Source organism: Somniosus microcephalus, chromosome 9 (genome assembly GCF_052327205.1).
Source record: "Somniosus microcephalus isolate GS21.2 chromosome 9, FLI_Smic_1.0, whole genome shotgun sequence".
Classification (NCBI taxonomy): Eukaryota; Metazoa; Chordata; class Chondrichthyes; order Squaliformes; family Somniosidae; genus Somniosus; species Somniosus microcephalus.
In genome coordinates this window covers 247,902,146-247,915,817 of record NC_140995.1, presented here as the reverse complement: position 1 = coordinate 247,915,817, position 13,672 = coordinate 247,902,146, and the positions used below count along the sequence as shown (strand labels likewise).

Here is a 13,672-nt window from a genome sequence, read left to right as displayed (position 1 = left end):
AAGATAGATTATGAAAGTAAATTAGCAAAAAATATAAAAACAGATAGTAAGAGTTTTTATAGTTATATAAAAAGAAAAAGGGTGGCTAAAGTAAATGTTGGTCCCTTAGAGGATGAGACCGGGAAATTAATGGTGGGAAATATGGAGATGGCAAAAACACTGAATGAATATTTTGTATCAGTCTTTACAGTAGAAGTCACTAAGAATATCCCAACACTGGACAAACGGGGCTATGGGGGGGGGGGGGGGGAGAGGAGCTAAACACGATCAAAATCACTAAGGAGGTGGTACTCGGTAAAATAATGGGACTCAAGGCGGATAAATCACCTGGACCTGATGGCTTACATCCTAGGGTCTTGAGAGAAGTGGCGGTAGGGATTGTGGATGCATTGGTAATAATTTTCCAAAACTCCCTGGACTCAGCAAAGGTCCCGGCAGACTGGAAAACTGCTAATGTAACACCCTTATTTAAAAAGGGCAGTAGACAGAAGGCTGGAAACTATAGACCGGTTAGCCTAACATCTGTGGTAGGTAAAATTTTGGAGTCCATTATTAAAGGAGACAGTAACAGGACATTTGGATAATCATAATTTAATAGGACAAAGTCAGCATGGTTTTATGAAGGGGAAGTCATGTTTGACAAATTTGCTGGAGTTCTTTGAGGAAGTAACGTATAGGGTGGATAAAGGGGAACCAGTGGATGTAGTGTATTTAGACTTCCAAAAGGCATTTGACAAGGTGCCACACAAAAGATTATTGCTTAAGATAAAAAATCACAGGATTGGGGGTAATATTCTGGCATGGATAGAGGATTGGCTATCTAACAGAAGGCAGAGAGTTGGGATAAATGGTTCATTCTCAGACTGGCAATCAGTAACTAGTGGTGTTCCGCAGGGGTCAGTACTGGGTCCCCAACTCTTTACAATCTATATTAACGATTTGGAGGAGGGGACCGAGTGTAACATATCAAAATTTGCAGATGATACTAAGATGGGAGGGAAAGTAGTGAGTGAGGAGGACATAAAAAACCTGCAAGGGGACATAGACAGGCTAAGTAAGTGGGCAGAGATTTGGCAGATGGAATACAATACTGGAAAGTGTGAGGTTATGCACTTTGGCAGGAAAAATCATAGAGCAAGTTATTATCTTAATGGCAAGAAACTGGAAAGTACTGAAGTACAAAGGGATCTGGGGGTCCTGGTGCACGAAATTCAAAAGGTTAGTATGCAGGTGCAGCAAGTGATTAAGAAGGCCAATGGAATGTTGGCTTTCATTGCTAGGGGGATAAAATATAAAAATAGGGAGGTATTGCTTCAGTTGTACAAGGTATTGGTGAGACCGCACCTGGAATACTGCATACAGTTTTGGTGTCCATACTTAAGAAAAGACATACTTGCTCTCGAGTCAGTACAAAGAAGGTTCACTCGGTTAATCCCGGGGATGAGGGGATGGACATATGAGGAGAGGTTGAGTAGATTGGGACTCTACTCATTGGAGTTCAGAAGAATGAGAGGCGATCTTATTGAAACATCTAAGATTGTGAAGGGGTTGGATCGGGTGAATGCGGGGAGGATGTTCCCGATGATGGGTGAAACTAGAACTAGGGGGCATAGTCTTAGAATAAGGGGCTGCTCTTTCAAAACTGAGATGAGGAGGAACTACTTCACTCAGAGGGTGGTAGGTCCATAGAATATGCTGCCCCAAAAAGCTGTAGAAGCTACATCATTACATAAATTTAAAACAGAAATACAGTTTCCTAGAAGTAAAGGGAATTAAGGGTTACGGGGAGCAGGCAGGAATTTGGACATGAGTCTAGGTTCGGATCGGTCATGGCCCTGTGGGTAGCGGAGCGAGCCCAGGGGCCGTGTAGCCTGATCCTGCTCCTATTCCGTGTGTCTAATTCTGTTAGATTCAGGAGATGGTTCTGTGATAGTAGATTGGCGGTTAGGATCAGATCAGCCATGATCTTATTGAATTGCGGAGCAGGCTCGAGGGGCCGATTGGCCTACTCCTGCTCCTATTTCTTATGTTCTTATCCCATATGCCTTTTTAACCACCTTATCTACCTGTCTTGCTGCCTTCAGGGATCTATGTACATGCACACCAAGGTCCCTCTGATCCTCTGTCCTTCCTAGGATCCTACCATTCATTGTGTATTCCCTTGCCTTGTTAGTCCTCCCAAGAGCCCCAGGTGGGCAGAGGAAATGCTTCAAGGACACCCTCAAAGCCTCCTTGAAAAAGTGTAACATCCCCACCGACACCTGGGAATCCCTGCCCCAAGACCGCACAAAGTGGAGGAGAAGCATCTGGGAAGGCGTTGAACACCGAGTCTCTTCGCCGGGAGCAAGCGGAAGCCAAGCGCAAGGAGCGCACGTCAACCCAAGCACCCCACCCACCCACCCGCCCCATCAACCACCGTCTGCCCCACCTGTGACAGAGACAGTAGGTCCCACATTGGACTCATCAGTCACCTGAGAACACATTGTTAGTGTGGAAGTAAGTCATCCTCGGTTCCCAGGGACTGCCTGAGAAGAAGAGTCCTCCCAAAATGCATCACCCCTCACTTTTCAGGGTTAAATTCCATTTGCCACTGTTCTGCCCATCTGACCAACCCGTCTATATCGTCCTGTAGCCTGAGGCTTCCCTCCTCGCTATTTGCCACCCCACCAATTTTCATGTCATCTGCAAACTTACTGATCATACCTCCTACATTCATATCTAAATCATTAATGTACACTACAAACAGCAAAGGACCCAGCACCAATCCCTGCAGTACACCACTGGACACAGGCTTCCTGTCACAAAAACAACCTTCGACCATCACCCTCTGCCTCCTGCCACTAAGCCAATTTTGGATCCAATGTGCCAAATTGCTTGCCCTGGATCCCATGGGCTCTTACCTTCTTGACCAGTCTCCCATGTGGGATTTTGTCAAAGGCCTTACTGAAGTCCATGTAGACTACATCAACTGCACTACCCTCATCCACGCACCTAGTCACCCCCTCGAAAAATTCAATCAAATTGGTTAGACATGATCTCCCCCTGACAAAGCTATGCTGACTATCCTTGATTAATCCTTGCCTCTCCAAGTGGAGACTAATTCTGCCCCTCAGAATTTTTTCCAATAATTTCCCTCCTATTGATGTTAGGCTCACTGGCCTGTAATTCCCTGGTTTATCCCTACTACCCTTCTTGAATAATGGTACGACGTTAGCTGTTCTCCAGTTCTCTGGCACCTCCCTTGTGGCCAGAGAAGTTCTGAAAATGTGTGTCAGAGCCCCTGCAATCTCCTCCTTTGCCTCACACAGCAGCCTGGGATACATCTCGTCAGGGCCTGGGGATTTATCCACTTTTAAGCCCGCTAAAACCGCTAGTACCTCCTCCCTCTCAATGCTAATTTGTTCAAGTATATCACAATCCCCCTGCCTGATTTCTATGCTTACATCGTCCTTCTCCATAGTGAACACAAATTACCAGAATGATACCAAGGCTCCAAGGGTTAAATTACAAGGCGAGATTACATAATTTAGGGTTGCATTCCCTGGAATTTAGAAAGTTAAGGGGTGATCTGATTGAAGCACAGTTGCCTCACAGCACCAGGGACCCGGGTTCAAATCTGGCCTCGGGCGACTGTCTGTGTGGAGTTTGCACATTCTCCCCGTGTTTGCGTGGGTTTTCTCCAGGTGCTCCGGTTTCCTCCCACAGTCCAAAGATGTGTGGGTTAGGTTGATTGGCTGTGATAAATTGACCCTTAGTGTTAGGGGGATTAAATACGTGGGGTTACGGGGATAGGGTGGGATATGTGTTGGTGTAGGGGTTACGGGGATCGGGTGGGATATGTGTCGGTGCAGGCTCGATGGGCCAAAATGGCCTCTATCTGCACTGTGGGGTTTCTGTGATTCTGTGATCTGTGATATTAAGGAGAACAGAAAGGTTTTTTTTTTAAAGTCGTATATGGGATGTGGGCGTCGCTGGCAAGGCCGGCATTTATTGCCCATCCCTAGTTGCCCTCAAGAAGGTGGTGGTGAGCCTCCTTCTTGAACCGCTGCAGTCCGTGTGGTGAAGGTGCTCCCACAGTGCTGTTAGGGAGGGAGTTCCAGGATTCTGACCCAGCGACGGTGAAGGATCGGCGATATACTTCGAAGTTAGGATGGTGTGTGACTTGGAGGTGGTGGTGTTCCCGTGCGTCTGCTGCCCTTGTCCTTCTAGGTGGAAGAAGTCATAGGTTCGGGAGATGCTGCCGAAGAAGCCTTGGCGAGTTGCTGCAGTGCATCTTGTAGATGGTACACACTGCAGCCACGGTGCGCCGGTGGTGGAGGGAGTGAATGTTTAAGGTGGTGGAACAGATAGGGTAGAGAGAAACTATTTCCGCTGGTTGGGGAGTCTAGGACCAGGAGGCATCGTCTAAAAATTAGAGCCAGACCTTTCAGGAGTGAAATTAGGAAACACTTCGACACACAAAGGGTGGTAGAAGTTTGGAACTCTCTTCCACAAACGGCAATTGAGGCTAAATCAATTGTTTTGGAGATTGATAGCTTTTTGTTAAACATAGAAACATAGAAGGAGCAGGAGTAGGCCATTCGGCCCCTCGAGCCTGCTCCGCCATTCAAGGAGATCATGGCTGATCATCCAAATTCAGCACCCTGTCCCTGCCTTCTCCCCATATCCCTTGATCCCTTTAGCCTTAAGAAATATATCCAACTCCTTCTTGAATATATTTAATGAATTGGCCTCAACTGCCTTGTGTGGTAGAGAATTGCACAGGTTCACCACTCTCTGGGTGAAGATATTCCTCCTCATCTCTGTCCTAAATGGCTTACCCCTTATCCTTAGACTGTGACCCCTGGTTCTGGACTCCCCCGCCATCGGGAACATCCTTCCTGCATCTAGTCTGTCTAGTCCTGTTAGAATTTTATAGGTTTCGATGAGATCCCCTCTCATTCTTCTAAACTCCAGCAAGTATAAGCCCAATCGACCCAATCTCTCCTCATACGTCATTCCTGCCATCCCAGGGATCAGCCTGGTGAATCTTCGCTGCACTCCTTCCATGGCAAGAACATCCTTCCTCAGATAAGGCGACCAAAACTGCACACAATACTCAAGGTGTGGTCTCACCAAGGCCCTGTACAACTGCAGCAAGACATCCTTGTTCCTGTACTCAAACCCTCTCGCTACGAAAGCCAACATACCATTTGCCTTCTTAACCGCCTGCTCCACCTGCATGCTTACCTTCAGCGACTGGTGCACAAGGACACCCAGGTCTCGTTGCACTTCCCCTTCTCCCAATCTATTGCCATTCAGATAATAATCTGCCTTCCTGTTTTTGCCACCAAAGTGGATAACCTCACATTTATCCACATTATACTGCAACTGCCCAATCACCCAACCTGTCCAAATCATACAGGAGTTTCTCGGCATCCTCCTCACAGCACACACGCCCACCCAGCTTTGTGTTGTCTGCAAACATGGAGATATTACATCTAGTTCCCTCGTCTAGATCATTAATATATATTGTGAATAGCTGGGGTCCTAGCACCGATCCCTGTGGTACCCCACTAGTCACTACCTGCCACTCGGAAAAAGACCCGTTTATTCCAACTCTTTGCTTCCTGTCTGCCAACCAGTTCTCTATCCGAGTCAGTACCTTGCCCCCAATCCCATGTGCTTTAACTTTACACACTAATCTCTTATGCGGGACCTTATCGAAAGCCTTCTGAAAGTCCAAATACACCACATCCACTGGTTCTCCCTTATCTATTCTACCAGTTACATCCTCAAAAAATTCCAGTAGATTAGTGAAGCACGGTTTACCTTTTGTAAATCCATGTTAACTTTGTCCGATCCTGTCACTGTTTTCCAAGTGCTCTGCTATTACATCTTTTATAATGGACTCTAGCATTTTCCCCACTACCGACGTCAGGCTTACCGGTCTGTAATTCCCCATTTTCTCTCTACCACCTTTTTTGAATAGTGGGGTAACATTAGCTACCCTCCAATCCATGGGTACTGTTCCAGATTCTATCGAATGTTGGAAGATGATCAGCAATGCATCTACTATTTCTAGAGCCACTTCCTTAAGTACCCTAGGATGTAGATTATCAGGCCCTGGGGATTTATTGGCCTTCAATCCCGTCAATTTCCCTAACACCATTTCCCTACAAATACTGATTTCTTTCAGTTCCTCCCTTTCATTAGACCCTATGTTCCCTGACATCACTGGGAGGTTATTTGTGTCCTCCTTTGTGAAGACAGAACCAAAGTATGTATTTAATTGGTCTGCCATTTCTTTGTTCCCCATTATAAATCCCCCTGATTCTGACTGCAAGGGACCTACGCTTGACTTCAAACTTTTTCTCTTCACATATCTATAGAAACTGTCACTGTGTTATGACACCCTCCTGCAAGTGGGCGTACATGAGGGTGCAAATAAAGTGCAAGAAGTTGACACAGACATATTCCATTGTAAATGTGGGCACGGGATTTTATAATTAAAGGACAGAATGTGTATCATTTTAAAATGAGGATTGAATGACAACACACACTGGTCTGATTATCTCCAGCCCAAGCTGCTCATTCAGCAGCTGTGGAACACAGTTCTCAAATCACGGACTAGTCACAGGTGTGGTTACACTAACCGTTTTAACCACAACACCTGCTACAACACAGCTAAATGTACTCCCCACCTGTGTAATTACTTAAGCAGTGTCTACTGCCATTCAGTAACCAAGGAAGCAAGTCATTAAATGACACTCGCACTCTCTGCTTTTGGGCCCACCATTTAACCAACAAAAAGTAAAGTTCCCATTCACAACGCTGTGCGAAAGAGTATGGACATCACATGCCCAACGATGGCGACTATTACTCATTTATTAATTTACCAATCAAACGCACTCTGATTACCAACCCCACTCTGGATCCATTCCCCCCCCCCCCCCCGCAAAACACCTGGTCACCACCCCCCCCAATCACCCCCGGAACCCCCCCCCCCCCCCGCACACACTCACACCTGGACACCCCACCCCCTCTCCCCACCCCCCCCTCTCCCCACCCCCCCACACACTCACACCTGGACACCCCACCACCTCCCCCCCCCCCCCCCCCTCTCCCCACCCCCCCCCACACTCACACCTGGACACCCCACCCCACCACCTCCCCCCCCCCCCCAGTCACACCTGGACACCCCCTCCCCCCACAGTCACACCTGGACACCCCCTCCCCCCACACAGTCACACCTGGACACCCAACTCCCCCCCCCCCCCGGCAGTCACACCTGGACACCCCCTCCCCCCACACAGTCACACCTGGACACCCCCTCCCCCCCACACAGTCACACCTGGACACCCCCCCTCGCCCCACACAATTCACAATTCACAATTCAAATCGCTTTATTGGCATGATAAGTTACATCTTATGTTGCCAAAGCATCAAAATACATTTATGGTTTAGCACATAAATGCAGTTCTATTCATACAGTGTATAAACAGGTATATCCCGGAGTGTATAAATATACATTCGCATTGTTTATATATATTCTTTTCTTAGTTTACTGGTTGTCCCTCTGTGCATGGCAAGCTGTAACATAGTGTGCCGCCAGTGCCGCCACAGTCACCACCCCTCCCCCCACACAGTCACACCTGGACACCCCCTCCCCCCACACAGTCACACCTGGGCACCCCCTCGCCCCACACAGTCACCACCCCTTCCCCCACACAGTCACACCTGGACACCCCCTCCCCCCACACAGTCACCACCCCCTCCCCCCACAGTCACACCTGGACACCCCCTCCCCCCACACAGTCACCACCCCTCCCCCACACAGTCACACCTGGACACCCCCTCGCCCCACACAGTCACCACCCCTCCCCCACACAGTCACACCTGGACACCCCCTCCCCCACACAGTCACCACCCCTCCCCCACACAGTCACACCTGGACACCCCCTCGCCCCACACAGTCACCACCCCCTCCCCCCACAGTCACACCTGGACACCCCCTCCCCCCACACAGTCACCACCCCTCCCCCACACAGTCACACCTGGACACCCCCTCCCCCCACACAGTCACCACCCCCTCCCCCACACAGTCACACCTGGACACCCCCTCGCCCCACACAGTCACCACCCCCTCCCCCCACAGTGTCACACCTGGACACCCCCCTCCCCCACACAGTCACCACCCCTCCCCCCACAGTCACACCTGGACACCCCCTCCCCCCACACAGTCACACCTGGGCACCCCCTCGCCCCACACAGTCACCACCCCTTCCCCCACACAGTCACACCTGGACACCCCCTCCCCCCACACAGTCACCACCCCCTCCCCCACAGTCACACCTGGACACCCCCTCCCCCCACACAGTCACCACCCCTCCCCCACACAGTCACACCTGGACACCCCCTCGCCCCACACAGTCACCACCCCTCCCCCACACAGTCACACCTGGACACCCCCTCCCCCACACAGTCACCACCCCTCCCCCACACAGTCACACCTGGACACCCCCTCGCCCCACACAGTCACCACCCCCTCCCCCCACAGTCACACCTGGACACCCCCTCCCCCCACACAGTCACCACCCCCTCCCCCACACAGTCACACCTGGACACCCCCTCCCCCCACACAGTCACCACCCCTCCCCCACACAGTCACACCTGGACACCCCCTCGCCCCACACAGTCACCACCCCCTCCCCCCACAGTGTCACACCTGGACACCCCCTCCCCCACACAGTCACCACCCCTCCCCCCACAGTCACACCTGGACACCCCCTCCCCCCACACAGTCACACCTGGGCACCCCCTCGCCCCACACAGTCACCACCCCTCCCCCCACACAGTCACACCTGGACACCCCCTCCCCCCACACAGTCACCACCCCCTCCCCCCACAGTCACACCTGGACACCCCCTCCCCCCACACAGTCACCACCCCTCCCCCACACAGTCACACCTGGACACCCCCCTCGCCCCACACAGTCACCACCCCCTCCCCCCACAGTGTCACACCTGGACACCCCCTCCCCCACACAGTCACCACCCCTCCCCCCACAGTCACACCTGGACACCCCCTCCCCCCACACAGTCACACCTGGACACCCCCCTCGCCCCACACAGTCACCACCCCTCCCCCCACAGTCACACCTGGACACCCCCTCCCCCCACACAGTCACACCTGGACACCCCCTCCCCCCACAGTGTCACACCTGGACACCCCCTCCCCCACACAGTCACCACCCCTCCCCCCACAGTCACACCTGGACACCCCCTCGCCCCACACAGTCACCACCCCTCCCCCCACAGTCACCCCTGGACACCCCCTCCCCCCACACAGTCACCACCCCCTCCCCCCACAGTGTCACACCTGGACACCCCCTCCCCCCACACAGTCACCACCCCCTCCCCCCACAGTGTCACACCTGGACACCCCCTCGCCCCACACAGTCACACCTGGACACCCCCTCGCCCCACACAGTCACCACCCCCTCCCCCCACACAGTCACACCTGGACACCCCCTCCCCCCACACAGTCACCACCCCCTCCCCCCACACAGTCACCCCTGGACACCCCCTCCCCCCACACAGTCACCCCTGGACACCCCCTCCCCCCACACAGTCACCACCCCCTCCCCCCACAGTGTCACACCTGGACACCCCCTCCCCCCACACAGTCACCACCCCTCCCCCCACAGTGTCACACCTGGACACCCCCTCCCCCCACACAGTCACCACCCCTCCCCCCACACAGTCACCCCTGGACACCCCCTCCCCCCACACAGTCACCCCTGGACACCCCCCTCCCCCCACACAGTCACCCCTGGACACCCCCTCCCCCCACACAGTCACCACCCCCTCCCCCCACACAGTCACACCTGGACACCCCCTCCCCCCACACAGTCACCACCCCCTCCCCCACACAGTCACCCCTGGACACCCCCTCCCCCCACACAGTCACCCCTGGACACCCCCTCCCCCCACACAGTCACCACCCCCTCCCCCCCACAGTGTCACACCTGGACACCCCCTCCCCCCACACAGTCACCACCCCTCCCCCACAGTGTCACACCTGGACACCCCCCTCCCCCCACACAGTCACCACCCCTCCCCCCACACAGTCACCCCTGGACACCCCCTCCCCCCACACAGTCACCCCTGGACACCCCCTCCCCCCACACAGTCACCCCTGGACACCCCCTCCCCCCACACAGTCACCCCTGGACACCCCCTCCCCCCACACAGTCACCACCCCTCCCCCCACACAGTCACACCTGGACACCCCCTCCCCCCACACAGTCACACCTGGACACCCCCCCCCCCCCCCACACGTCGACACCCCCCACGCCGCCACACCTCGACACCCCCACGCCGCCACACCCCCACACCCGGACACCCCCACGCCGCCACACCCGGACACCCCCACGCCGCCACACCCGGACACCCCCACGCCGCCACACCCGGACACCCCCACGCCGCCACACCCGGACACCCCCACGCCGCCACACCCGCACGCCGCCACACCCGGACACCCCCACGCCGCCACACCCGGACACCCCCACGCCGCCACACCCGGACACCCCCACGCCGCCACACCCCCCACGCCGCCACGCCCGGACACCCCCACGCCGCCACGCCCGGACACCCCCACGCCCGGACACCCCCACGCCGCCACGCCCGGACACCCCCACGCCGCCACGCCCGGACACCCCCCACGCCGCCACGCCCGGACACCCCCACGCCCGGACACCCCCACGCCGCCACGCCCGGACACCCCCACGCCGCCACGCCCGGACGCCCGCACGCCGCCACGCCCGCACGCCGCCACGCCCGGACACCCCCACGCCGCCACGCCCGGACGCCCGCACGCCGCCACACCCGGACACCCCCCACGCCGCCACACCCGGACACCCCCACGCCGCCACACCCCCACGCCGCCACGCCCGGACACCCCCACGCCGCCACGCCCGGACACCCCCACGCCCGGACACCCCCACGCCGCCACGCCCGGACACCCCCACGCCGCCACGCCCGGACACCCCCACGCCGGGACACCCCCACGCCCGGACACCCCCACGCCGCCACGCCCGGACGCCCCCACGCCGCCACGCCCGGACGCCGCCACGCCCGGACGCCCGCACGCCGCCACGCCCGGACGCCCCCACGCCGCCACGCCCGGACGCCCCCACGCCGCACGCCCCCACGCCGCCACACCCGCACGCCGCCACACCCGGACACCCCCACGCCGCCACACCCGGACACCCCCACGCCTGGACACCCGCACGCCTGGACACCCCCCACGCCGCCACGCCTGGACACCCCCACGCCTGGACACCCCCACGCCGCCACGCCTGGACACCCCCACGCCGCCACGCCTGGACCCCCCCACGCCTGGACCCCCCCACGCCTGGACACCCCCACGCCGCCACGCCTGGACACCCCCACGCCGCCACGCCTGGACACCCCCACGCCTGGACACCCCCACGCCGCCACGCCTGGACACCCCCACGCCGCCACGCCTGGACACCCCCACGCCTGGACACCCCCACGCCGCCACGCCTGGACACCCCCACGCCTGGACACCCCCACGCCGCCACGCCTGGACACCCCCACGCCGCCACGCCTGGACACCCCCACGCCGCCACGCCTGGACACCCCCACGCCTGGACACCCCCACGCCGCCACGCCTGGACACCCCCACGCCTGGACACCCCCACGCCGCCACGCCTGGACACCCCCACGCCTGGACACCCCCACGCCTGGACACCCCCACGCCGCCACGCCTGGACACCCCCACGCCGCCACGCCTGGACACCCCCACGCCGCCACGCCTGGACACCCCCACGCCGCCACGCCTGGACACCCCCACGCCGCCACGCCTGGACACCCCCACGCCGCCACGCCTGGACACCCCCACGCCGCCACGCCTGGACACCCCCACGCCGCCACGCCTGGACACCCCCACGCCGCCACGCCTGGACACCCCCACGCCGCCACGCCTGGACACCCCCACGCCGCCACGCCTGGACACCCCCACGCCGCCACGCCTGGACACCCCCACGCCGTCACGCCTGGACACCCCCACGCCGTCACGCCTGGACACCCCCACGCCGTCACGCCTGGACACCCCCACGCCGTCACGCCTGGACACCCCCACGCCGTCACACCGTCACCCCCCCCAAGTCACACCTGGACAGCCCCCCCCAGTCACACCTGGACAGCCCCCCCAGTCACACTTGGACAGCCCACCCCAGTCACACCTGGACCCCCACCCCAGTCACACTTGGACAGCCCCCCCAGTCACACCTGGACACCGGTTGCTGCTTTGGGTGCAGAGTCCGCTCCCACTTTGGGTGCAGAGTCCGCTCCCACTGTGTTCATCTTAAGATATTAGGAAAACACGCCAATGACAGCCCTTAGCGGGGGTGGGAAAGAAGCGGCCTGTCCCCGGGTGTGGAGGGGGATTCAGGCCAGTCTCTCTCTCGGTCTCTCCCCGGGTCAGGATGCGCTGCAGTGACCACCTACCCCCGGGGCCTAGTGACTCGGGCCTGAGGCCCGGGGCTGGGATCCGGCGGCGCCCCCCGGCCGCTCCGTCACCTCAAGGGCGGCCACACAGCCGAGCTGGCCTAGCCTGGGCTTACCTCACTCGCCGCCTCCCGGGCCCGGCCGGCCGCTCGGACACCAAACCTCCTCCCCTCCCCCGTCCGTCCGCCTGTCCTTTTTTGGATTTGCCGGCAGAAAATGCCTCTTAAAGGGGAAGGAATAAACAAGGGCCCTGTTTACCCCTTCCCCACACCCCCGGGGCGGCAGTGGCACACTCCGGCCTGCCGCTGTTTATAATGTACAGCCCGCCTCGCCCACTACAGGAGGGGGGCGCGAATAATGTTCAATAACCGCGCCTGCGCAAACACGGGGTGCATCTTGGGAGTTGTAGTTCCTCACCGGCGGGTTTAAAAACCGCAACGCGCCTGCGCAAGCTGGGAAATGTAGTTAGTGCGCGGGAGGGCCTGCTGCCGCCGTGATGCATCTTGGGAGTTGTAGTTCTCTCTCTCAAGCGACCTTTTCCGAATTTACTTTGATTCTAAAATATATATTAAACCAACCACCGTCTGTACTACCGGAGGCTCGGCGCCACCTTGGCAGAGGAGAGCGTCCCCCGGGTGCCCAGTCCTCAGTCGCAGGCTCCCGCTCCGCGCATTCGCCGTCCATCGCCCTTTTGCTGCAGGGCCGACGGCCGACGGCCGCCAGTCACGTGGGGGGCGCACTTGTGCGTGATGACGCATTCGCCGCCGCGCACTGCGCACCAGACCACCCCCCTATAGCAGGACGCGCATGCTCACTGGCTGCATGACGCCAGCAAGTGGCGCGCATGCGCGATACGTTTTTTGGGGCGCGATTTGGAGGGGACGGTCGCCGCCATTTTGGTGCTGACTGCCGCCTCAGAGCCTGAATGAGAGAAAATCCAGAGGAACAATTGGCGGAACACCTCCGCTCAGTCTGGAATTTGGCCCCGAGTTTCTGCTCACCTGTCACTTTAATTCTCCGCTGCACTCCCACTCAGACCTCTCCGTCCTCAGCCTATTACATTGTTCCAATGAAGCTTGAGGAACATCACCTCATCTTCTCTAGACCCATCCTCTGTTTACTTGTCCCATTACCATCATCCCTTTTGTCATTTACTC

The 13,672-nt window shown here is 57.6% G+C and overlaps 1 protein-coding gene across 1 annotated transcript in view; it reads right to left on the bottom strand.

The window, feature by feature from the left end:
* klhdc3 (kelch domain containing 3) overlaps nucleotides 1–12,713 on the bottom strand; it is a 124,842-nt gene extending 112,129 nt beyond the window's left edge. The window contains exon 1 of the mRNA XM_085998121.1: nucleotides 12,632–12,713. The gene's annotated coding sequence lies outside the window, so the exon portion shown is untranslated. The remainder of the gene's footprint in view (nucleotides 1–12,631) is intronic.
* Nucleotides 12,714–13,672: the final 959 nt, after the last annotated feature.